This window comes from Bos taurus, chromosome 15, assembly GCF_002263795.3.
Source record: "Bos taurus isolate L1 Dominette 01449 registration number 42190680 breed Hereford chromosome 15, ARS-UCD2.0, whole genome shotgun sequence".
NCBI classification, from domain to species: domain Eukaryota; kingdom Metazoa; phylum Chordata; class Mammalia; order Artiodactyla; family Bovidae; genus Bos; species Bos taurus.
The window spans coordinates 63,030,025-63,057,263 of NC_037342.1; the positions used below are offsets into that span (position 1 = coordinate 63,030,025).

A 27,239-nucleotide genomic window follows, 5' to 3' on the forward strand; every position below is an offset into this window, starting at 1 on the left:
TAGAGCTTACCTGGACGCAAAGGATCCCGGGATACAGTGATTTACAGCTGCTCAGAGGTGGAAAGTGCCCCCAAAGCCCCTCTGGAAAGGCTCCCCATCCACTCAGTTGTGTTCCTTATGCCACTAGTGGGGCTGATTATACCGAATTACTTGGCACCCCTGTTAAGCCTGTCACTTAGATTCCAGAACAAATTAAGTTTGCTGAAGGCTTTGCTCTTTCTCTCTATTAAAATATTCATATCTACTCTAACAACCTGATAAAAACTGGCTAAAAGCCTTGCAGTATCCCCTATAGGGAATGCCATTTTTAATGAATCCGCAAGCATCATAAATAAAAAATAACTGGTCTTAATAAAGAATTGATAGAGCAGCTCTGGTTCCAGATAGGTGTCAATGGGGAGGCTACACACAGCCCTGGGAGACCCAACGTAGCAAATGAGTCTCCCAGTTAGATGGGGAAGGCCCCCAACCACCAGTAAACTCCAAACAAGGGCAGCATCCATGAATAACTTTCCATAGAATAGTTGAACCTAAGGGGTCTCAACGGGAGTGAATGGTAGAGGGGTGACAGAGGGCCCTTTCAGGGCTATTTAAGAAAGTGGGGAGGACAGATGGTAACAAGAGTAACAGCTAACATTTCTTGAGCGTTAACCACGTACCAAGCATCCTCTTCCCAGCAAACCTACTAAATGGTCAGTATTATCCGCTCCTCAGAAATGAAGGCTAATGGAATTTATGGGCTTCTCCTGGTGGCTCAGAGGTAAAGAATCCGCCTGAAATGCAGGAGCTGAAGGAGATGTGGGTTCGATCCCTAGGTCAGGAAGATCCCCCAGAGGAGGGCATGGCAACCACTCCAGTATTCTTTCCTGGAGAATCCCCATGGACGAGGAGCCTGGTGGGCTACAGTCCATGGGGTCGCAAAGAGTTGGACACGACTGAAGGGACTTAGCAGCAGCAGCAACAGAATTTATATAAGCAGCCTAAGATCTGAATTCCAACCCAGGTCTGACCCTCAACCCAAAGCACTAAAGGCTTGAAAAAAGCATTAGAAGCATTTCGTAAAACTCTTAATTCACTCCAGTTATGTTTTGGCAAAAGGTGGGACATGAAGTCAGCAATCAGCCTTCACTTGGCCCTGGGACCAAGAACCAGGCTGGAGTCCAGGCCTCCTTCCTGCTAGGCCAGCAGGCTGCTCACTCCGACCCCACCCCAAGGTTTCACAAGAGAGCACAGGATGCAGAATCCTAAGCTCCAGAAAATAAACTAAATATATACTCTCATGCCTCTGGAATCCAGACAGAACTGCAGTCTGGCTCTGTCATTTGGGGACTGTATGACACTAAACCAGTTATCTCTGCTCTCTGAGCCTGCAAACTCGTCCATCACACAGGAATGACAGCCTTAACTGCTCACACCCAGCTTTGTTCCAAAAGGATTTAAGGACGCAAGTTAACACCTATGTCACTGAGAGGTGGTCAGAATAAAATGTGACTTTACTACCTATTTATGACAACAGCGCTTGTTTTAAGAGGCTGTCCAAGAGCCCAGCATGGAGGCTGGCTCACGATGGGCTGGCAGTAAATGTGTCCCTGCCCCTGGCCCTGGGTCACTCATGATCCCCCCAGCCCTCCTACAATGCCTTCCAAGTGGTGGGGGAACCACCAGAACCACCTCCCACCGCATTGCTGTGCCCGTCTCTCCCCAGTTCTCCATTCCTTTCATGACCTTGGGGTGGCAATCAAGAAAAAAGAGTTGAAACCATCCTGGCTCTCCTCTTGCTCCTCAAGTGCATTCACAAGTGCTTAACTGGCCAAAAGGCTGTTGCTGTAGCGATGTTCCCTGCAGGAGAGGCTGACCTCACTTAATTCTAAACCTCCTTCCCACATATTAATAGTAAGGCCAGGAAGACAGAGGGCTTTCCAGGTGGTGTTAGTGCTAAGAAACCCACCTGCCAAAGCAGGAAATGTTAAGTGATGCAGGTTCGATCCCTGAGTTGGGATGATCCTCTGGAGGAGGGCATGGCCACCCACTGCAGTATTCTTGCCTGGAGAATCCCATGGACAGAGGAGTCTAGTGGGCTACGGTCCATAGGGTCACAGAGTCAGCGACTGAAGCAACTTAGCACACCCACACACAGATCAGAGGGAGGCCACACTTGAGGTAGCCCAGAGTGTGACATCTACACAGGGTGGCCAGATAAGTAAACCTTGTTTCTTCTTCAATCATGTTGTTTTCCTGTTGTGTTTAGTGACAAGTTTCAGACCAACACCATTTTGGAGAACGCTGGCACTCCAGACTCCAACCAGACTACATTGTGTAACCTAAGGTTTCTCAGCCATTAAACGGGGAAAGTGATCAACTGTAACTCATAAGGTGGTGGTGAGCTTGAGTGAAATCATCCATGTGAAAGCTTGGCATATAGTAAGTCCTCCATAATATTAACTAGTTTTTATTATTAGGGCTAAAACAGACCTGTGCTAGCCTCAGAACCTGGCTGCCAGTTAGAATGCCACTGTTGATAAGAAAAAATACATTCTATTAATAAGATGCAAAACACAGGTTTACAACCAACTTTTGACAATTTGAGTCGTTATGGAATAAAAAAAGGAAGTTAACATTCAACCTTCAACTTTTTTGGGGGGTAGGGGCTGTGCTGGGTCTTAGTGGCTATGTGGGTTTCCTCTGGTTGCTAGAGCAGTAGCTACTGTCCAGCTTGCAGTGCAGGCTTCCCATTGCGGTGGTTTCTCTTGTTGTGGAGCATGGGCTCCAGGGCCATGGGCTCAGGAGTTGCGGCTCCCAGGTTCTAAAGCACAGGCTCAGCAGTTGTGGTACACGAGCCTAGGTGCCCCATGGCATGTGATCTTCCCAAATCAGGGACAGAACCCATGTCTCCTGCATTGGCAGTCAGATTCTTCACCACTGAGTCATCAGAGAAGCCCCCATTCAAATTTTAATCAGCTAGCTATGTGAGAAAAAGATTGCCTTTTCAAAATCAATGCAAAAATGTGGTATTGATCACCAAAGATGCTGTTGCAACAAGCAACATCCTTTTCTTCATCCAATGAGTTTAGTGTGATCAATGTTTTGTGTGTGTGTGTGTGTGTGTGTGTGTTTAATGTATGCCTCTCACAGCATCATGTCAAAAGTTTCTTCGGTTCAGGGTATGACAGAACCCAGCCACCCTCAACCCCCACCGAAGGCCATCCTCAAAGTCTAAGTGGCATCAGGGATCTTCATTCAGTGACAGCTAACAGCTACATGGCTGAAAGTTAAACACATTTTTCATTGGACTGTTGGGGTCAGAGAGAAATGCATTCCTTCCACCTACTACTCAGGGTCAGAACATTTGCAGGGGTGGAGCAGGAGCTTAAGCTCTGGTCTTATCTCAAGTGGGAAGGAAAAAGGTCAGGATTCTTACTCAAAAAATAGCTCCCCCATAATCCCACCAATTGGTTTCACTGAGTCTACAAAGTTCTCCTTTCACAAGTGAATATTCCATAGAAAAGGATTCTAAAGAGATGCTCCACAGTTTGACACTGGTTTTCTATAGGTGGTGGGATTGTGGTTGATTTGGGGTTTCTACTTTTATCTATCTGTATTTTCTAACGTTTTTACAGTGAAAAATTAAAAGTTAATTTTGATTTTGAAAAGACCTTTCTTGGCAGGATTAAATAAATTATATTTGGTAAGAATCAGCTAAAAAATGGAAGAAGGCAAATCACAATGAGGTATCACTCCATATTTATTAGGATGGCTGTCTTTATTTAAGGAAAAATAACTAGTGTTAACAAGGACACAGAGAAACTGGAACCCTCCTACACTGCTGGTGGGAATGTAAACCAGAGGAAAACAGTGGCAATTTCTCAAAATCTTTGACATACTGCTATCGTGTGACCCATAGCTCCCCATCTAGGCACATATTTAAGAGAAATGAAAACATATGGCCACACAAAATTTGTACACAACCGTTCACACAGCATAATAGCCAGAGAGTAGAAACAAGCCAAATGTCCATCAATGGACAAACAGATCAATAAGACGTAGGCTATCTATATAGTGGAATATTATTTGATCATAAAAAGCAATGAAATACTGTTACACCATACTACATGTATAAACCTTGGCAACGTTATGCTAAGTGAAAGAAGCGGTCACAAAAACCAATGTCATTTGATTCCATTTATATGAGATGTCTAGAATAGACAGATATATAAGGACACACAGGAGATAGATGAGCGGTTGCCTAATGCTGGGGGATGCAGAGATGGGGAGATGGCAGCTTAAGGGTACGGGTTTCTCTGTGGAGTGATGAAAATGTTCTCAAATTGTGGAGATGACTGTACTTGTATGTGAATATACCAAAAATATATTTTTTAATAAATTTATTTATTTTTTAATTGAAGGATAATTGATTTACAGAATTTTGTTTTTTGTCAAACCTCAACATGAATCAGCCATAGGAATACGTATGTCCCCTCCCTCTTGAACCTCCCTCCCATTTCCCTCCACATCCCACCCCTCTAGGTTGATACAGAGCCCCTGTTTGAGTTCCCTGGGTCATACAGTAAATTCCCATTGGCTCTCTATTTTACATATGGCAATGGAAGTTTCCATGTTACTCTCTCCATACATCTCACCCTCTCCTCCCCTCCCTCTGTGTCCATAAGTCTGTTCTCTAAGTCTGTTTCTCCACTGCTGCCCTGCAAATAAATTCTTCAGTACCATCTTGCTAGATTCTGTACATATGTGTTAGTATACAATATTTATCTTTCTCTTTCTGACTTATTTACTCTGTATAATAGGTCCTAGGTTCATCCACCTCATTAGAACTGATTCAAAGGCATTCCTTTTTACAGCCAAGTAATATTCCATTGAATATATGCACCACAACCTCTTTATCCATTCATCGATCATTGGATGTCTCAGTTGCTTCTATGTTCTAGGTATCATAAATAGTGCTGCAGTGAACACTGGGGTATGTGAGTCTTTTTATATGTTGGCTTCCTCAGAGTATATGCCTAGGAGTAGGATTGCTGAGTCATATGGTGGTTTTATTCCTAGTTTTTTAAGGAATCTCCATACCATCTTCCATATAAAAAACCTCTTATTTATTCACTTTAAATGGGTGAATCATATGGTGTATCAATTGTATCTCAATAAAACTGTTCCTTTCCAGTAGTCATGTATGGATGTGAGAAATGGACCATAAAGAAGGATGAGCACCAAAGAATTGATGCTTTTGAACTGTGGTGCTGGAGAAGACTGTGGAGAGTCCCATGGACAGCAAGGTGATCAAACCAGTCAATCCTAAAGGAAATCAACCCTGACTATTCATTGGAAGGACTGCTGCTGAAGCTGACGCACTAATACTTTGGACACCTGATTCGAAGAACCAACTTACACTCACTGGAAAAGCCTTTGATGCTGGGAAAGATTGAGGGCAGGAGAAGGAAGCAGCAGAGGATGAGATGGTTAGATAACATTACTGGCTCAATGGCCATGAATCTGAGCAAACTCCAGGAGATGGTGGAGGACAGAGGAGCCTAGCGTGCTATAGTCCACGGGGTCGCAAAGAGTTGGACACAACTTAGTGACTGAACAACAACAAAGCTGTTCCCCTCACAAAAAGGGAAGAAAGCAATCTGAAAAGGGTGGCACTGCTGACTTGTATGAGGAGGGAGCAACTCTGGGTTGTGAGGGGTCAGAAGTCCCTGAGGACACGGGCAAAGAGACTTCAGGGTACCAAAGGCAGGGTGTGATGTGCAGCTGTAGGATCAACCTGCACAGACTGGAAAAGTCAGCCCTGGTCCTCAGCACAGACCTGTCTTCCTCTCCTACACACACCCAAGCATTTTTACAATGAATGAATCAAAACCCAATTATTTCCCATGGCTCAGCTTAGGCACTGGGAAAATACTGGAGTGAGAAAGGCAGAGTCAGGAATCAGGAACTGACTCCACCATAATCACACAATTCAGGCTAACTCAGCACTGATTGCCTAGTGATTTATGATCATCAGAATTGCCCAGCGAGTTTGCTGGATTCTTTTCTGGTTTTGAAACATAGACTATTGGGCCCCACAACCCAGACAGTCTGATGCCACAGGTCTGGGAGACAGTTAGGAACCCTGTACCCTTTAGAGGTTTCCTCCATGTTTCTGACTATAAATCAGACATAAGAACTTCTGAAACGAATGACAGGCCCTCTTAAAATATTTTTTAAAAGAAATAAGAATAAACATTTTTTTAATTTAAAAAAATCTTTAGCTTTCATGCAAAGAGAATATACATAAACTGCTTAACATATGCATCTGTAATCCCTGGTATAGCTGCAAAATTAACTTTTAGAAGAATAAAAATATTCGTGTCTCCACAACTTACCAATTTTCAGTTTTAGTCAGGTATCCCAATCAATTCTTCTAAATTATTCCTAAACCACTGTTTAAATATCATCGAATTTAAAAGCTGAAGCGTCTTGGATACTCCTTCAGCAATCTCTCTGTAGACAAGAAGCATTGTAGACAAGTAGCCACAGAGATGAAGTGTCTTGCTCACCCAGTGGGCCCACCCGGACCAGAACCAGGAGGGTGTGTTCACAGTCCAGGCCTCTCTCTGCTACATCTAGGACATTTCTGCAAGAAGAGCTTACACTGTGTCTGCAGTTGCAGTAACATTAATCTCTGCAGATACAAAGGGATAGCATTTAAGCTATACCTCAAACTAAAGAATGTGAGGCCCATTCTAACAAGAAGGAAGCTACAAGAAGTCTGCAAGACTAAAAATCTACAAAGAACAGGTAACCCATTCCATAAACCATAATGAAGCAACAAAGAACAATATTGGAAGACAGGGCTTGAATGGAGTCTCTGAGTGAGATGACTTACTAACCTTCCCAGGCCCCAGCCTCTCATCTCCTGTGAATTATGCAGGAGGCACTGAGGGGGCATCGCTAAGCTGTCTCTGCCCCTATCAAGATGTAATCACTCTCCTTCTCCGAGCTTGTACTCACTGGTCACCCTTTCCAAGGTAATCAGGCAAACAGCAAGAAGCTTTTCCCCGAACTCGAATGGAGTGGAATATCGGGCTTGCGAGTTTTGACTTTTGTCACAGGCATGATCAGTAACAACTCCTGCCAGTTCCCCCATGGCTGTGCCCCCTGGAAATTCCTCTGCCTGCCTAACTGACCCTGGAACTAGGAAGCCACGTGTGCCCCAGCAGGTGCTTGTGACAGGACACAGGTGGTTGCGGCGTTTTGATTCACAGGAATAAGGACAGTTTACCTACAGGAACTGGGTAGAGTTTATACGGAAATGTCACTTGAAGACATAAGGGTCTAAGAGGGACACTGGTGCAATAGAGGGACAAGGTTACCATCAGATAACCGCGTGCTAATTCTCCGCTATTTCCCCCCCGGGAACTCGATCACATCAGTTAAGTGCTCTGATTCCCATTGACTCCTCTGTACAACAAAAGGGACAATTAAGATGTCTTACCTCCCAGCTTCAGCTGAGCTCACATTTGTAAAAAAAAAAAAGAAGAACATTGCTAAACTCTGTCGCCTACGCTTGTAAATTGTTCCTGTTACTACACTGTGTAGGGTTATGAGAAGAGTGATAGTTACTTAAAAAAAAAAAAAAAAAAGCCCATCAGATAATAACAAGAGCATTTCTCGAACACTACCAAGAGTTTTGCCAAGTTCTTTCAAATTTGTTCCTCCCCAAAATCCTATAAGGAAGGTGTATTATCATTGCATCTTCAGAGGGGAAAGGAAATAAAAAACATTCAAGCGTTTGCACAGAGCCCCACAGCTAGTAAGCAGCAGAGCTCGATTTTGAACTTAGGCGTCCATCAAGTGCATCAAACAAGCAGTCATCCTTCTGTTTTAATCCTTCAAATAATGGATATCTAATGCAAAGCTTAAAGTGAATAGTGGGAGAACTCTTTTTATTTTGGTCTTGGCGGTGGGGCATTCCTCTGTACTGCAGTTTTAAACCGCTGTGTGAATCAAGGACAAGGCTATGTTCCCAGGTTCTCTTATGCCCTCTCTGTAACACAGCTACTCTTTCTGGAAAGCCCAGCCAACTTCTGGCAGCCTGCTCAGCAGTTGTCTCCTACACCCTCATGTTGCATTTTCATCAAACTGGCAATGGCTTATCCAGATCTGCCTGATGGGAAGGAACGGGCTGCTTATGTCTAAAACCATCAGAAGGAACAAGCTACTTGTCACTAGAGCAATACCTTACATGGTCCGTGCAAACCAACCAGAAGTTGAAGTATTTTTGCAAGAGGAGACACACCCCTGTTTTTTTTTTTTTTTTAATCCAGAGAAATATCTCCAAGCAGAGAAGCTCAAAGGAAAATGTCAGCTTTTTTTAAAAAAAAATTGTTTTTTAAGTGATTTGTGAATCAGCAGCTGAGGCCACAATGGAGGCAGCGGGATTACTGCTCCCTGCTCTTCCCGCCAGGGGGACAAGGATGTTATCATCAGGGGCTGAAGTGGGCCTGCCAGTCACCAGACTTAGAAAGATCCCCTCACAGGAAAGGCCCCCTCAGGCACTGAGCTGGTGGAGGAGGTCTAGACACCCACCCTTTAAACAAAGGCCAATGCTTCGCAAAGCCTCCATCTTCCCCACAGTTCTTCTGATCACAGAGCTTTCCTAACCATTGCCTCCTCACGGGCACAGGGGCTGGCTGTAAGTCCCAACCCTCAGCAAGGCCTCTGAGCCCCTTCGTGAGGCTCCTTCATGAAGACGGGCCTCATGATGGCATGAACCAACTCAGTTCACCCATCTTCTCCCTCCCCACCACCAGGGCTGCAGCCTGACCAAACCACTGTCAACCCTGACCTCCCCACTCTAAGTCACAGTGTTTGCCCAGGGAGGTAATGCAACCATCATCTGCTGTATCAGTGAACACTTGAATCTCCCTAAATGAGGCATGTCTTCTTTTATCCTCTCTGATCGAAGTGTCTTTCCCATTCTTCTAACTAACTCCTTCTCTTTAAAAAAAAAAAATCAGCTTTAGAGTTCTTCTCACTTGGGAAATAATTTTTGACCCTCTCTCTGAGCTGGAGTGGGTTACGCCAGTTACCCAGAAGATTCTGGGTATGATGGAGAAGAAGGGGCACCAGGTTTCGTTTTAATAAACACATATAAATTTACATTCCAAACGAGTGATGTCCCCTTTAAAGAAGTCATTAGTCCATCTCAAGAGCTCAGTTGGGTTTATGGTGTTCAGTTCAGTTCAGTTCAGTTCAGTCACTCAGTCGTGTCCGACTCTTTGCAACCCCATGAATCGCAGCATGCCAGGCCTCCCTGTCCATCACCAACTCCCAGAGTTCACTCAAACTCACGTCCATCGAGTCAGTGATGCCATCCAGCCATCTCATCCTCTGTTGTCCCCTTCTCCTCCTGCCCTCAACCCCTCCCAGAATCAGGGTCTTTTCCAATGAGTCAACTCTTCACATGAGGTAGCCAAAGTTCTGGAGTTTCAGTTTTAGCATCATTCCTTCCAAAGAACACCCAGGGCTGATCTCCTTTAGAATGGACTGGTTGCATCTCCTTGCAGTCCAAGGGACTCTCAAGAGTCTTCTCCAACACCACAGTTCAAAAGCATCAATTCTTTGGCGCTCAGCTTTCTTCACAGTCCAATTCTCACATCCATACATGACCACTGGAAAAGCCATAGCCTTGACTAGACGGACATTTGTTGGCAAAGTAATGTCTCTGCTTTTCAATATGCTATCTAGGTTGGTCATAACTTTTCTTCCAAGGAGTAAGCATCTTTTAATTTCATGGCTGCAGTCACCATCTGTAGTTATCTTGGAGCCCCCAAAAATAAAGTCTGACACTGTTTCCACTGTTTCCCCATCTATTTCCCATGAAGTGATGAGACCAGATGCCATGATCTTCGTTTTCTGAATGTTGAGCTTTAGAAGGCTAAGAAATACATTAAACTTCCCAGAACATCATACCGCTAAGGGTGACAACATTCTTCTTGTCTCCCAGAATCTTTGGTTCAGTCTACCAGACAGAACCAAAAACGCAGGGCTGGAAGTTAACTTGGAGATCATCTCAACCCCCTGGCTTACAGATGTGGAAACTGAGGTCCAGGCTGAAGTCATTCCAGAGCTCAACTAGGAAGCAGTTGGAAGCGTTCAGACAAAACGTCAGCTCACATTTAAGCCAATCACACCTTCAAGACTTTAATCTTTGCATCTCACACTCAGAATAAAAAGCCAGTAAATTTCTCCCAATACCTGCTTTGAATCATATATTCAGTGTTCCTTAAACATCATTGCTTTACATCTTATTACCTCAATTTTTGTCATATTTGAACACCATCTTTATTATTTATGTATTTACTTTACTCTCTTTTACTTAACTCACTTTTAAAACATAAATACCTAGCTTAACCTAAGCTTAAGCAAAATAAATAATAAATAATCAAAGAAATCACAGACTTGGTAGGCTTTCATGTCTTCCTAGCATATTTAAGATGAACACATTACTATTGAAAAAAAATACATTTTTGTGCCTCATTAAAAATCACCCTGTATACCACCAGTAGTATGCATGTAACAATATAGGAAATTGTGCTTTTACTCTAGAGCACAGCTGATTCCATCCAAAGCGGAAATATTCTCTATAGTTTCTGTTCAGTCTTCTGCATTCACCTAATTTATCTGAAATGCCGATCAGTGGTAGCACAAGCAGATCCCAAACTAAAGCTTATCTTTGCACTAATAGCTTCTCTTATCAACCTCTGGATCACTATGCCTTCCACACATCTGATCTGTCACTTTGTTTGAAATAATCCTTTACCCTAATGTTCTTCACTATTAATAAATTACGAACAAACAGCAAAAATAATTACCCTTTCACCTAGGAAAACACTGGTGACTAAGACTTAATGATCTACCAGTGACATACGGCTTTCCCCAGCATAATGGATGCAAATGCGTAACAGGATCTGGGTAAGTTATTTTCACACAAGCTGTCACTTGTCACACAAATTACATGCGTTTCTATTAGCTGTTTAATTCACAGATTAAAAAACAACAACAACAAATTCCATTCACAATACCTGCATCATCCCTGGATCTCCTCGGCAAGGCAGACTCAACCCACAAAGCCACTGAAGAACAAAGGCTGCGGGAAGAACATTTTCTGTTTGCATAAAATTTTGCTGTACGAAGGTAAAGGTAACAGGAAACTCTGTTAGTCAGAGTTGTCCAAGGATTCAGAAGTCTTCAGAGCAGAAGAGGGAGGCCTGAGATTATGAAAGAAGCCCAAACCAGGATGCCACATCAGAGCAGGAACTCAGTGGTGGATGGGTCTGCCAAGGCTGTGCTGGTGAGGCTGGTGGGGCGCCGTACAAAGCCGAGGCTAAAAGGTCGGCTGCTTTACATCATCAATCTAGACTGGACAGAGCCCTGAGAAGGGTGCCTTCCATGCCCGTTCCTGAGGAGCACCGTCTGGGAACTGAAGTTGCGGGTAGCTCCCGTGTTGCTGGGAGCCCTGGGGCCTGAGCCTGCAGCCGCAGGGCCAGCTTTGTTATGTCCAGGGCTTTGTTATGCTTTTAGGACACCAGCAGATGCTTTTGAACATGGATGTGCCTTTATTTACAGCCCTTATATCTTACAGTTAGTATATTTTACATTTTCCCTCCTTATAGTAATAGCAGCTAACACTGATCCAGTACTTAGCGTGTTTCCCAGATGACTTGGTGGTAAAGAATCTGCCTGCCAAGGCAGAAGGCACAGGAGATGTGGGTTCAATCCCAGAGTTTGGAAGATCCCCCTGGAGGCCGTAATGGCAACTCCAGTTGTCTTGCTTGAAAAATCCCATGGACAGAGGAGCCTGACAGCCTGCAGTCCATGGGGTCGCAGAGTCAGACACGAATGAGCGCTCATGCACTTAGCACTCTTCTAAACAGTTCCACGTGTGAACATACAGAGCATCATTGAAAGTTTGATCTGGAAGGGCACTCAGCTATTATGGTGGGAGGAACCCTAGACGTACCTCAGGAGACGAGTACCTTGCCCCCTGTCAGCTATGAGATCTTGAGTGACTCCTGCCTCTCTCTGGGTCCCAGTTTTCTCATCTGGTGGTGAGAGAATAAGAGGATGAATGGAGCTGTATCCGAATGCCAGCTCTGAGCTGTCTGGGACACAATGCAGAGAGGGATTCCATGCCCCAATCTGTTAGCAATGTCTGCCACCACAGGCGCAGGAGCAGGGAGTAGGCATGTACCTATGTGCCATCTCTAAAGTCCCTTCTGTGGGCTTCGCAGGTGGCTCAGTGGTAAAGAATCCGCCTGTGGATGCAGGAGCCCTAGAGTGGCGCTAGTGGCAAAGGACCTGCCTGCCAATGCGAGAGACAGAAGAGACACAGGTTCAATCCCTGGGCTGAGAAGACGCCTGGAGGAGGGCATGGCAACCCACTCCAGTATTCTTGCCTGGAGAATCCCATGGACAGATGATCCTGGTTGGCTACAGCCCATGGGGTTGCAAAGAGTTAGATACGATTGAATGACTGAGCTCGTGAGCAAAAGTCCCTTCCCGTTCAGATTACTTGAATTCATGGTTCTAGCCAAACTGCCTCACTAAGCAGTCTCTTCATAAATTAAAAAAGAGAAAGAGAGTAAGATTAGCTTTGAAAACTTGGATACCTCATTTCTGTTACAGAGTATGTAGTCTTTGACAAGTAGTTGAGTCTCTTTAAGTCTCAGTTTATTCATCTACAAAATAAGGATAAAAATACTTAACCTGCATAATAAATAAATGTGTAAAGCAAATAGCAGGGTGCCTGGCATCGTGCTGATGTTCAATTAAACAGAAGCTGGTATTGGTATGTTCATCACTCGCATCATTATTAGTCTACCAACCCCATTTTCTGAGCCATGGTTTGTAACTGAAAGAATGCATGCTTACAGTGAAAACCCACTAAGTCACTCTTAAGGAATATATGTGAGCCTCTTCCCAAAGAAATACAATTTAGAGTTTTATTATAGAAAATTACAAAATATACAAAAAATAGAGGATATTAAAATGAACTTCCATGGACCCATGACTGAGCATCAGAAATTATCAGTTCATGGCTACTCTTGCTTCATTTATATCCCCAACCACTCACTCCTCTTCCAGACACCCTGGATTTTCTTTTAAAGAAGATCCCCAGTTTTATATCATTTCATCTGTAAATATTTCAATAACTATTTCTATACAATAGAAACTATTCATTCTTTGTAATTTAACAAATATCTGTTTTTAATTAAATGTAATGGCAGCAAGGCATAATTAGGAAATTATTTCCTCACATCTCTAATAACCATAAAAGTCACTAAAAGTGTACATATCTAAAAAAATAATAATAAGGGGCTGGCTCAGGAGGCCACGTGGGGACTGTGGTATGCATGATTTATTACAGCTACACAAAGTGAGTTATTTCATTCTTTCAGATATTTATGACACAGCTAAAACGCTGAATACATCAACATCAAAATTAATCATGAATAATATTTAATTAGTGCTTGACAAGGATCAATTTGGCAACTCTTTTTGTTCTTTCTCCTTCCCCCAAATAGAAAAATAGTCATAAACTAAAGTGTTTTATTTTTTCCATCTGCTTCTGGTAAAGCGCATCCCTGAATTGCTAACTTAGTTGCGATCTCCTGAACTTTCATATACCCAGGTAATTAGACTCAGATGCTGTCCGGACTGGGATTATAAATCAAGTCTGTGTATGTAAGCAGAAAACAGACTGCTCACACCAAGGGCGGGTGTTCTGGCAGGTCCGTTTCTCACAGACCTGCTCGTGGAGCAGACAGAAAACAGCTTTCGTGTAGATCCCATGTCATTGACCCCTTCTCTCACCGCTACAATCCCCAGAAAGCACTGATTATCAGCTGAATTCTTCATTTACAAAAGAAAAAAAGTCCTTTTGGGCTGCTCTGAAGCAAAATTTCTGCCCAGAGCTGTGCTAGTACATTCGAGCCAGGTACGTGGCAGATGGCATCTTTCCAGCCAGACTGCTAATGTCCAAAGCACTCGGTGCCCCAAAAACTTGTGTACCATTTCCCAACCAAGGAGTTTCATTCCACAGCAGAATGATTAGGAAAACTTTCAATCCACTGTTTTGTAACAAGATATGCAAGCATTGAATTTTAACAGAACAGCAATATTTGTTTCAGTTAAGTTAATATTTTAAATTGTGGAGCCAAAGACTCCTGAGCTTTTGAAGGTGTCTTAAACGAAGTGCTAAATGATTATTTTTAACTTGGAGAGTGGGTGTCATTCTAAGGGGTCGTCTTTTCTTTACCTCTGACTCATATCAAGTAAAACAAAGTTCAAGTGTCTGTTGGAGACAATACACGTGACCTCAGGAGACAGGGATTTGGAGATCAGCTAACATTTCTTAAGTTCTGGTGCTTGGAACGGAGAAGGCAATGGCACCCCACTCCAGTACTCTTGCCTGGAAAATCCCAGGGACGGGGGAGCCTGGTGGGCTGCCATCTATGGGGTTGCACAGAGTCAGACACGACTGAAGTGACTTAGCAGCAGCAGTGCTTTGAAGGAAAGTTATGACCAACCTAGATAGCATATTCAAAAGCAGAGACATAACTTTGCCAACTAAGGTCTGTTTAGTCAAGGCTACAGTTTTTCCAGTGGTCATGTATGGATGTGAGAGTCGGACTGTGAAGAAGGCTGAGCACCAAAGAATTGATGCTTTTGAACTGTGGTGTTGGAGAAGACTCTCGAGAGTCCCTTGGACTGCAAGGAGATCCAACCAGTCCATCCTAAAGGAGACCAGTCCTGGGTGTTCACTGGAAGGACTGATGCTGAAGCTGAAACTCTAGTACTTTGGCCACCTCATGCAAAGAGTTGACTCATTGGAAAAGACCCTGATGCTGGGAGGGATTGGGGGTAGGAGGAGAAGGGGACGACAGAGGATGAGATGGCTGGATGGCATCACCAACTCAATGGACGTGAGTTTGGGTAAACTCTGGGAGTTGGTGATGGTCAGGGAGGCCTGGCGTGCTGCGATTCATGGGGTCGCAAAGAGTCGGACACGACTGAGCTGAACTGAACTGAGTGCCAAGCCTAGTACATCCTCCAGCTCACAGAAGCCTCACAATACCCCTGGGGTGGTGGGATATGGTCACTCACTAGAGAATGAGAACATAAAGGCTCAGGTGGCCATAGGGGTGTCCAGAGTCACTGAGGTAACAAGCATGAGTTAGGAGTCCAGATTCAGGCCTTTCAGACCCCTCAGTCCAGGTTCATCCCACACAAGCTGATCCTATAAAGGATCTTCGATCCTCAAATATAATAATTAATATTTATTGAGCACTATGTACTAAGAGCTTTATATGTGCTAGGTCGCTTCAGTCATGTCCCACTCTGTACGACCCCATGGACTATAGCCCTCCAGGCTCCTCTGTCCACGGGATTCTCCAGGCAAGAACACTGGACTGGATTTCCCTTCCCTTCTCCAAGAACTTTACATGCACCTCATTTAATCCTCATCCAATGTCACATTGTTCCTTCCCATATTACAGATTAAAAAAATAATGCTTAGAAAGGATAAGTGACATACTCACGGTCAGAGAAAATTCATCTGACTGAAGGGTCCTTAGCACTCTGCTACATCTCCCTGAAAGGCAAACTGAGCCACAATCATAATATAATATTGCAAATCCACTATTCTTTTTCTTTGGGCTGTGCCACAGGATCCTAGGTCTCTAACCAGGGATTAAACCTGTGCCCCCTGCAATGGAAACGTGGAGTTTTAACCACTGGACCACCAGGGAAGTCCCTATATTTCCATTTTTTTTAAAAACTGGGCCATATTCATGACTTTATAGAAGGCACCATACTCTGAAGTCCTGAGTTCCCACTGATCTGTAAATACTGCTGACCGACTGCTGGGTAGGTGCAAACTGACTTCACACCATCTAAGGGCACAAATAACTAGAACTCTAAGACCTTCAGCAGAGAACATCCAACACACACACTGCTCATAAGAACACAAGTGAAAATGGGTTCAATTGAATGATTCTTCATAAGGGGGAGGAATAGTAAGAAAGGAACTGGCCAGAGTTTATCACAAAAAGCCAAGCTCAGAAGATACGATTGAAATAAAATTTCTAACTGCATGCATCCTCCCTATGCCAAATGCTGACTTTCCCTCCTCCATGCTGGGGCGATGAGGTCAGTGGATCTTGTTTCTGCTCCACTGACTTTTCCACATGCAACCTGATAGCTTCTGGAAACAAACCAATGATTACAGATCATTAAAGTATGTCATTTTAATTAAAGGAGGGTGCTACATGGAGCAGGGAAGGGCAGTAACCCAGGTAGCAGCCAACCCAAGTACCAGGTAAGAATCCACTCTCCATGGTCTGGCTCACCAATCCCTTATGCTTCTTCCTCCACATCACAGCCTGACTGGGCCCAATGCTGCTTTGAGCCCTTATGAAACTGGGTCAACCCATCAAGTACCTCACATGTGGCATTTTCCAGATATGCCTTGAGCGGCAAGAAGTTGGTGCATTAAAGCAGTAATCACTGTAAGTGCTAAAAGAGAGGCTTGAAATTTAGTAGGGTTTTGAAAAAGAAAAAAGAATAAAAGTCTAGACTGCCAAAAAATAAACGGGCATTGCTGTAAAATTGTGTTGCACAGCGAGAATACAAATATTATTCATGTTAAGGAAAGGGTTGACCTAAGATGTGATTTATAGGCACTTCAAATGCAGTACAGGAAGTAAACGGAAAAATTAGGGTGTGAGGTCACCGAGTAGGCAAGAGTCAACTTAAGGGTAAAGTTAAAAACTTTAGGAAGGGAGCACACAGTTCAGCTTGCCATATAAATTAAGATCTGCCCTCACTTTGAAAAAATGGAAAAAAATTAAATATTAACATACATATGTTACAAAAGGCATTTTCTGCTCTACATACAGGAAAATAGATAAATTGTTATAGGATGAAAAATGTCAATGGGATGTTTCATAAAGAAAACAGAGAGGAAGTTGATGCAATCCAAAAATCAACTGCGTTATCAGTCAGTAATGTAAACGAACCACAGTTACAAGTTAACGGGCTGCAGAGGCACTGTCCTGAGCAAGAACAAGGAATCCAAACCAAGTTTTGTTTTCAGGGATGTGTCATTTCATTTTTTATTAAAATAGCCTAAATTGGTATGGACAGTTCCCTAACTTGTTAAATGCCAGGAAAGGGTGACTGAAGCAGAAAGAGGTTTCAATTGTCAAGTTCCAGGCGCTCCGATCTCTGGCCATTCTATCTAAAATACCCTTAGCATGTTAACATTAAATGTTGCCTTTCTTCCTGTTTCTCCGGAGAATTGAAATGTATCCCAAAGACCCACTAGAGGGCAGAGCTTTGTGAGGTTCTGAAATTAGTTAACTGCGCAACCAGCCCAGTTTCTGGGAGACTAGAAGGGGGTAATCACAAGAATGGCCGTGACCGCACTTTTGGAAAGCTTGTGACTGTGTCCCCTGGGCCAAAGTCCACATAAAACAAGGCAGGCAAGAGACCCCTGAAGGGCCCTGAATCCCTCCTGATGGAGGGAAACCAGGGAGATGGAAGTGAAGTGAAGTAAAGTCACTCAGTCGTGTCCGTCTCTTTGCAACCCCATGGACTGTAGCCTACCAGGCTTCTCAGTCTATGGGATTTTCCAGGCAAGAGTACTGGAGTGGGGTGCCATTTCCTTCTCCAGGGGATCTTCCCGACCCAGGAATTGAACCCCTGTCTCCCGCATTGCGGGCAGACGCTTTACCCTCTGAGCCACCAGGGAAACTTGATGGAAGGAAACCAGGGGTTGGGCGGGAGCTCAATGACTGCCTGACACAGGGCAGGCCAGAAGGGGGCGCTGCAGGCAGAAGGGGATCAATACACCACGGAGGCTCAGACACTGAAGACGCCCCGGCTTCCTCCGGTGCTGGGGAATAACACAGGTGGGCAGGGGCTGCCCCACCGAGCACTCCACTCACGCGCCTGGGACTGCTTTTCACAGCAGCCCTTCCCCGCCTTGAGCAAGGCCTTGCTGTTCATTTTACTGTCATTTTATCTGCATATAAAAACACTGGGTGAGAAAAGCCAGGGTATCAGGGAAATCCACTCCCCGCCTAACGCCGCCCATATTTTCAGCCCTCACCACAAACTCTCACTGGCCTCTGTTGGGCTGTAAGCCTGGAGCCGCCAGAGTCAAGGCTGGAGGCCGCATCCTGAGGGCGGCTGTGATACAGGGAAAACGGTGCCTTTTGGAGAAATCTGAGTGGGCAGCTCTCAATCAGTCCTCGTCTGCCACGGATGGCTCCCACAGAGTCCCACAAAACCCAGAGGTCACTCTGGCCCCTACAAGGCATTCTCACGCTGGAAGACAAGGAAATATGTTCCCGGGACTCCAAGTCCCTTTGCTGCCTGGGGACCTGAACACAGGGTGAGAGCTAATTCCCAGTGATCATTGGCCACCCCCACAGTCAGGGTCCTCATTAACCCATGCCCTCCTAGCGTATCTATCAGAGAGAAATCTGATCTCAGCTAAGGGTGTGGGAAGGGGCAATGGGAATTTTCTTTGTCTTTCAAACTCCGCATTAGAGTCCCATACCAGGTATAATTAAAATTTTCATACCCGCAGCCTCTGTCCAACTGCTGTAAGCCTTAGTTTCCCAATTTATTAAAAGGTAAGAATAAGATTAACTATGTCATGGGATCTCCAAGAGGCCAGAATGTGGTCATGCGGTAATCCTTGCAAAGCCGAAAGTGCCGCTTTACTTTTTGGTCAGCCTCTAATTGCAGGGCTCTGTCTGCCCATCATCTCATGGGATGGTCTGCTTTTCCACCAGAAACTGTGAGGTCAAGGAGGGTGACCCTAACCTAAACAAGTCTATTTCTGCCCATCACCTGGGAAGGACTCCAAATTAATCTTGTGACCTCATAAATAGATGCCTGGTTTCATCCGTAAAATAATACAAAATTTTACCTTCGTTTCCTTAGGGATCCCAGGACAATCCATGGTTCAAAACTCTTCCTAGGACTGCATCTGCTGCTTCATCAGCCATGTCTTATACACAGCTGGCCCATCTTAAGCTTGTGGACACTTAAGAGCCCTACATCTTTTCACAGGGGCTAATCTTAAAGCAGGCCTCCACTGCCTCGAAATGAAAATGTGCCCTGCATTTAGAACTGTATATTATTCTTCTTGCAGGTTTCAGAGCATGTTTGAGCCTGTTTGGGTCACTCTGAATCTCCAGTTGAGTCTGAGTCTCTCCCAGGTTTAAGTCAAATCTCTAGATTGCAGGGAGAGGGGGATGTCCAGGGTGAACTACATGCAGTTAACAAACAATATCTTTTCATGGTCAGATCACAAAGGAAGAGGGGTACTTATCTAAAGCTAAATCCCAAGGGGTGGAGTGCACTGAAGGATGACAGGAGTCTCCACCTGCAAAGCGCAGTGTCAAGGTGAAAGAGATCATGTGGGTGAGACATTCGCACAGGAGCTGGCATATGGTAACTACTGGTGTTATTGCTTTTATTATTATTAATGTACAGTTTCATCAATTTAGGGCCTCGTTTTCTCCTGTTGTTCAGCTTTGACCGTATGTTCACACCCAAACCCAAGCATGGTGTGGTACAGTGGGACAAACACAGGTTCAGAAGCCCACGACCTTGGGCAACTTACTTAATGTCTCTCAAGTTTCCTCATGGAGAACAGGCAAGTACTAACAGCATCTCTAGAACTGGTGTGAATAGTAAAGATATGATTATGTATTTGCATAAGTACCTAACAAAATGGACACTGGCTGAGTAACAGTTATCACTGATGAAAACAGGTACTTGGGTAACTTGTTAATTGTCTTAGAAGAGGAAAGACACTTCAGAGAAAATGGCATCGTGTGTAAGGCTACACTAGGGTTCTAGAATTACCAGCGGATTGCAATAAGTAATTTAGGCAGGGTCTTCTGCTTTCTAGCCACTATACCCGCACCCACCCCCAAGACACACACACACCTGGAGAAAACTCTAAGAGTTTCCCATCAGACTGGAACAAAACTTGAAACCCATCCAGTGCTGCTTCTAAAGGCACCTGGATGAACCTGGGCAAATCAGTGAGACTATCAAAAATCTCCATCAGTAGAGAAGGTGTAAAGATCCAATGAGAAAATACATGTAGCAAATGATTTACAAATTCAAAAGTATAATTATAACAATCCTTCCTCTATTGCCCTGATGCCTCAGTGGTAAAGAATCTGCCTGCAATTCAGGAGACCCAAGAGACGCGAGTTCAATCCCTGAGTCAGGAAGATCCCGTGGAGGAGGAGATGACAACCCACTCCAGTAGTCTTGCCTGGAGAATTCCATGGACAGAGGAGCCTGGCGGGCTACAGTCCATGAGGTTGCGAAGAGTCAGACATGACTAAGCTTGGTAAGCACACAGCACTCCTCCACTGCACACATTAAAGCAGTCCCCAGTGAAAGGACCATTTAGGGTGTTTTGCAAAGTGACAGAGTCTGGTGAGGAAACTGAAATAAACATTCTTTAAAAACTGGTGTGTCACTCAGCATCATCTAACTGAAACCTAGATTTAATGACTGATGACCAAAGCGTGTCAGAGCTCAAAATTTTATACCATTTTCCTCTGTGCTGCTTGTAACAGGCTTTAGCACCAAACCTTGCCTAACCCTGATTGCTTTGGGTGCTGCTGTTGTTCCTGTTTTTGTTTTAAGCGCAGTTCTCCATGGGGATTGCCCAAGAGGGAGTGAGCCGTGGCAGCCCCGTGGGTAGTGCTCACCAGTCACAGGTTCAGTCCCAGGGAGCGGATGGCAACAGGCTGGGTCACCCCAGGGCAGGGACGGTGGAGGAGTATATATATGACCCAGGTTACTAGAACTGGATAAACACACCACTGGCGCTCAGACCTGATGGCTAAATCAGAGCAAAGAGGGTTTCAGTAAGAGCCCAGGGTAAGATTCAGTTTATTTAAAATTTCCTCCCAGGGCCATCCTTATAATAACCCGGGCAGTGGTTTCTGTAAAAGCCAGATTAGATCGTCCTGCCCTGCCTTTTAGAAGTTTCCACAACAGATGGAGGGACACGGCCTAGAGGAAACCCCAACTCACATCCGTCTGCATTCATTATTGGCCCTGTTCTGGAAATGCTATATGTTATCTTGAGCCTGTTTGTTTTTATCTGTCAGAGTGGTTTATTGTTAGGGAAATGTGGTGTCAGCTGTCTCTTCCCCACCATCAAAGCCGCTTCATTAAAGTTAATAGTGTTTGACTTACAGAGATCTCTTACCGAGGTAACCCAAGAAAGCCCCTGCTGGCTGTTATTTTTCCGGCAGTAAAGGCACCAAATGGATGCAATAACTGCATTAATCTTTTAGGAAGAAGAAGAAGAAAACCGTGCAGCATGACTCTTGTCTAGTAGCTGCTTAGTAAATGCACCTCGAATTTGCAAGGCTAACTTTACCCCTCAGTTCGGGACAGGGTGTCAAAACTAGACAACCTTTGTCCTGGCTCTGCCATTCAGGGCTCTGTGGGCTGTGGCTTGTCACTTCCACAGTCTGAGCTTCAGTTTACTCATCTCAGAAATGGATTTCAAGGAAGCCCTTCTTTCTCTAACTGGGGAATTCTTTGGACAAAAGTAATCTTATAACGAAAACTGACCTTGAAAGCAGATAAAAGCAATATATTTTCTACCTTGAGGTTAGGAGAGAGACCAGAGGACGTACCTTCTCAGCATCTTTACCCTCCTCCATACCCTCTCCCACCTAAAGCCATCCTCACCCCTCCCGAGAGGGTCCTGGTAACCTCCATGGGCTCCCACTCCCACTCAGGACTTCCTGGAACATCATTTGAAACTACTGGCCTAGGAGTCTTATCTTTAAGATCTTTTCTGCTCTGACTCTGGATTCTGTGATTAAGTAATTGAAATCAAACCACATGAGGACCGTTTCTAATTAGTGTAATAACTTTATAGAAGACGCTCTGCTCAGTGCCAGACAAACATGAAACAGTTTAGGCTTTGCTTTGTTTTCTGTCTTCTAATCACTGCTGCCAAATCTCCCTTCTCAACCGGAGTAGTGGATCTCAAGCATGTTCCACCACCTCTGCGTTCCTGTCACCGAGTGCTAGTTAGTTCAGCTTGAAATGTCAAACTGACTCAGCTGGAATCTCATCACCTCCCTCCCCTACAGGGCAGGCTGAGGCTGGAAGCGTGACTCTTCAGAATGCTTCCTCACCCAGTGGGCATCCTCACAGGTAGGAAAACCAGCAAGAGAGCCAAACGCCACAGCCCTCAGCACAGTGCGCACTTGACCAAGACAAACTGGGGCATCCTCACCCCCTCAGTCCCCCATCAGCGCCCTGCCTGCCTTGCCTCTCCAGCCCTCTGCTCTGCTCCAGAGCAAGATCAAGCAGATGTCCAGGAGGAAAACCTAAAGCCAGTTTTCCCTTCTTGCAAACAAGAAGGAATTTCCCCCTTCACTAAATTTGTTGAAGGAAGTCTGTCTCTCCCTCTCGGAAAGAAGAGAAAATCACGAACTTTGTTCTTCCAAAAGGCTGCAATCAGAAAGACTCTCGCCCTCTCTCTCTTCCCCTACAACCTCCATAAAAGGCCTTGAGGATGAGACAGGAGACTGGGTCAGTGAGTGAAGGTAGAGGACCAAATAGGCTGCCCCAAAGTGGGGGATAAAGGGAGGCAAGGAATGGAGATGGGAAAGGGAGGGGCCACAGCTCTCACTGACTTAATTTAAAATCTGCATTTTCAACTAGGGCTCTAGTTGCCAAGTCCAATACCATAGGGGGTGGGGGAGAAAAACTTCCAGCAAACACCCTGCACACATGTAATACTAGGATGTCTACCAGATTATGTTTGTGTTTATTCATGTGGCTTGAACTTGGATGGGTACCAGAAGGTGCACATGTGTAAAACTCTAAAGAATCCCAAGCCACACATTTAGTTTTATTTTTTTGACCCAAGTCTCTGATGGAGAAAATAAAATGAGCGAAAAAAACCCATTCATTCAGCACTGTCTATAGAACCTTTCCTTAACACCAGGCACTTGAGCAAGGCAATGACAAATAAAGCATGCTCTCTGTCTGGCCGTGGGTATTCAAAAACCACAGAAATAATTCCATTTGTATAAAACTTTAGCATTACTTTTCAAGAAGCCTTTTATACACAATAGTTCATTAGGATCCTCACAGTCATCGGATGGTTATGGCAGACATAATCACTATTTTACACCTGAAAAATCAGAAGTATGGCAAGCTTAAATGACTTGTCTGGTCCCGCAGATAGCTGAGTACAGGGCAAGAATTAAATTTTTTTTTTTTTTTTTACAAAAGTTTATTCTTAAATGTACAATAGGTTCCAAGACAACACTTCATTCTAGCTATAGGTGGCAACGTATATTACGGCAGGGAATCCAGGTGTTTAAACAGGAATGGAACTAAGGGTCATCGTTGCCTCAGGCACAAGGAACAGCTTGCTTTTTGCCAGATTTCTTAATTCCACCGGTGGCCGGGGGCCTTTCCCCGCATCCTTTGCTTGTAGCTCCTTGAGTTTCTTCTGCTCCTCCTTCCGCTTCTGCTCGAATGCCTTATCTTCCTTGTCCGTCTCCTTGGCTTGCTTCTTGGGATGCTTCAGCGGCTTCTTCTAGCCACCTTCGCGGCCCGACATGGCGCCTGCCGCCCGTTCCCCAGACCCTGCCACCAGAAGCAGAGGAATTAAAATTTAAATCATCTGACTTCTGGTTGCAGGCTCTTTCTGTTTGATCAAACTGCAATCGAATGTATCCTGTGATTTCCTTCCAGCTGCCATTACAATGTATAGCCCAGACTTTCAAGGATCTTTTCAGTTTCAAATATTCCATTCCTTTGTCTACCAAATTTTGCTTGTCAGACCGCTTGAACTAGTTCTGAAAATACAGTCACGTGTACCAGCGTTTAGGTTTGAAAAATATAACTCTTTTTTAGTTGAAATGGATTGAAGTTAGATTTAGACTTTATAATGTTAAGACTAGGCAAGAGTCACAATTTTTCAATCAAACCATCCTTTGGTGTAGAAAATTATTTCACTACACACATTATTTAAGCTATTCTGAAACCTACTCTGACGTTCTTTTTATTAATCTTTTTCCTGTTTCGAATCCTTCCATCAGGCATTTCTGTCAAGCTTCTGAAGGGTCCCATATGCACACTTGCAGTGCAGAAATGTGTTCTTTTTTGGTTCATTGGAATCCTTCAGAATGTCTGGCACCAAAACATATTGGCTTTAATTAAAAGGCTATGATTTCTTTGAATTCCCATTAAGCTAGTGAGAAAAAAAATCTGCATTTAAAAAATACAGTTAACACATTAAGACACAGTTGTACTGAAAAATGGCTCATGTTTTAAAAACTACTTAAGCAGATGAAACTAAGCTGCCTGTAATAAAAATACGCTCATTTTTAGTAAAATCCTTCACTTCTAAATAGAGGGGTTAACTTAGTACATATGTGCCCAATTAGCCATAAAAACTCAACTAGACATGAACCATGCAATCCACCGATTCGCCCTTGACTTTAAAACATAGATTCCATTAACAGGAATGTAATTTAAATGGTTAAAAAGTGATAAAGTACGTAACTATAATCGGATAGGGTTTGGAATACGATACTGCTGTATACCGATGACAAATCAGGTTTGGATTATGACTCCAGCAAAGTCTGAAATAGCTCAAGCCTGATAATTAGTGATCCACAAATTCAAGAACTGCCTTATATTATGTTATATATTGTACTCACTCACACCTCTTTGCCCATGAGCAGAAGCACATTCTCAAACATTCAAAAAAAGGGCCATGTCAATCTTTTAAAATTCTAGGACCTGAATGCCCTAGAAACGCGACTCAGTTTTCTCTATTCAACTTATCTTTAAAACATGGTATAACTCAAGACAGTTGCTCAAGAAAATATTTAAGAGCGCCCATGAAGTACAGTAAAAGTGCTGCACTCAACATACCTGCAAATTTGGAAAACTCAGCAGTGGCCACAGGACTGGAAAAGGTCAGTTTTCATTCCAATCCCAAAGAAAGGCAATGCCAAAGAATGCTCAAACTACCGCACAATTACACTCATCTCACACACTAGCAAAGTAATGCTCAAAATTCAAATTGCCAACATCCGGTGGATCACTGAAAAAGCAAGGGAGTTCCAGAAAAACATCTACTTCTGCTTTATTGACTATGCCAAAGCTGTGTGGATCACAATAAACTGTGGAAAATTCTTAAAGCGATGAGAATACCAGACCACCTTACCTGCCTCCTGAGAAATTTATATGCAGGTCAAGAAGCAACAGTTAGAACTGGACATGGAACAACAGACTGGTTCCAAATAGGAAAAGGAGTACGTCAAGGCTGTATATTGTCACCCTGCTTATTTAACTTATATGCAGAGAACATCATGAGAAATGCTGGACTGGATGAAGCACAAGCTGGGATCAAGATTGCTGGGAGAAATATCAATAACCTCAGATACACAGATGACACCACCCTTATGGCAGAAAGTGAAGAAGAACTAAAGAGCTTCTTGATGAAAGTGAAAGAGGAGAGTAAAAAAGTTGGCTTAAAGCTCAACATTCAGAAAACAAAGATCATGGCCTTTGGTCCCATCACTTCATGGTAAATAGATGGGAAAACAATGGAAACAGTTACAAACTTTATTTTCTTGGGCTCCAAAATCATTGCAGTTGGTGACTGCAGCCATGAAATTAAAAGATACTTGCTCCTTGGAAGAAAAGCTATGTCCAATCTAGACGGCATATTAAAAAGCAGAAACATTACTTTGCCAACAAAGGTCCATCTAGTCAAAGCTTTGGTTTTTCTAGCAGTCATGTATGGATGTGAGAGTTGGACTGTGAAGAAAGCTGAGCACCAAAGAATTGATGCCTTTGAACTGTGGTGTTGGAGAAGACCCTTGAGAGTCCCTTGGACTGCAAGGAGATCCAACCAGTCCATCCTAAAGGAAATCAGTCCTGAATATTCATTGGAAGGACTGATGCTGAAGCTGAAACTCCAATACTTTGGCCACCTGATGCAAAGAACTGACTCACTGGAAAACACCCTGATGCTGGGAAAGATTGAAGGCAGGAAGAGAAAGGGAAGACAGAGGATGAGATGGTTGGGTGTCATCACTGATTCAATGAACATGAGTTTGAGCAAGCTCTGGGAGTTGATGATGGACAAAGAAGCCTGGCGTGCTGCAGTCCATGGGGTCACAAAGAGTCGGACACAACTGAGTGCCTGAACTAAAGTGATGAAGTACAGAGATGTTCACTGGTTACTGGAAAAATGCACAAGGAACATCAAAATAACCACTTCTCTCCAGGGCTTCCCTGGTGGCTCAGTGATAAAGAATCCACCTGCCAATGCAAGAGACATAGGTTCGATCCCTGACCCGCAAGATCCCACATACCATGGAGCAACTAAACTCCTTTGCTACAACTATTGAGCCTGTGCTCTAGAGCCCTGGAACCACAACTGTTGAAGGCCAGGCGCCCTAAGCCCATTCTCGGAACAAGAGAAGCCACCACAATGAGAAGCCCACGTACCGCAACGAGAGAGTAGCCCCTGCTCACCGCAACTAGAGAAAAGCCCGCACAGCAAGAGAGATCCAGCACAGCCAAAAACAAAGTAAATAAATAAATCAACAACAACAAAAAATCACTTCTCTCTATAGCAGACTCCATAGGGATATGCCCACATGGGCACAGGAAAGTCAGTGATAAGAAAGACCTGGAAGGAAGATGTCTCATCCATTTATCATTATTTTTATAAGAGGTAAATGTGAGCTTATGCATCTTACTCATTATTGTGAAATAACACCCTAAACATTTATGGGATGGGGCTTCCCAGGTGGCGCAGTGATAAAGAATCCGCCTGCCAATGCAGGAGACACAAGTCACAAGGGTTCGATCCCTGGGTTGGGAAGATCCCCTGGAGGAGGAAATGGTAACCCATTCCAGTATTCTTGCCTGGAAAATTCCATGGACAGAGGAACCTGGCGGGCTACAGTCCATGGGGTTGCAAAGAGTCAGACACAACTGAGCAGTTTAGCACAATGACAACATTTATGGGATAGGCTTGAACCCATCAAGAAGAATCAGATGGCTCACCAATGAATTAGTGACCTCACTCTGAGAATCACTGCTCTAGGTATGAATAATATTAAAGG

The 27,239-nt window shown here is 44.1% G+C and overlaps 1 protein-coding gene and 1 pseudogene across 2 annotated transcripts in view; both read right to left on the reverse strand.

Annotated features, from left to right (window-relative positions):
* Positions 1 to 27,239, reverse strand: part of LOC614914 (uncharacterized) — a 193,593-nt gene that overhangs the window by 156,410 nt on the left and 9,944 nt on the right. The gene's annotated exons all lie outside the window — the stretch shown is intronic.
* On the reverse strand, positions 15,136 to 23,721 carry LOC132342353 (translation machinery-associated protein 7-like; annotated as a pseudogene).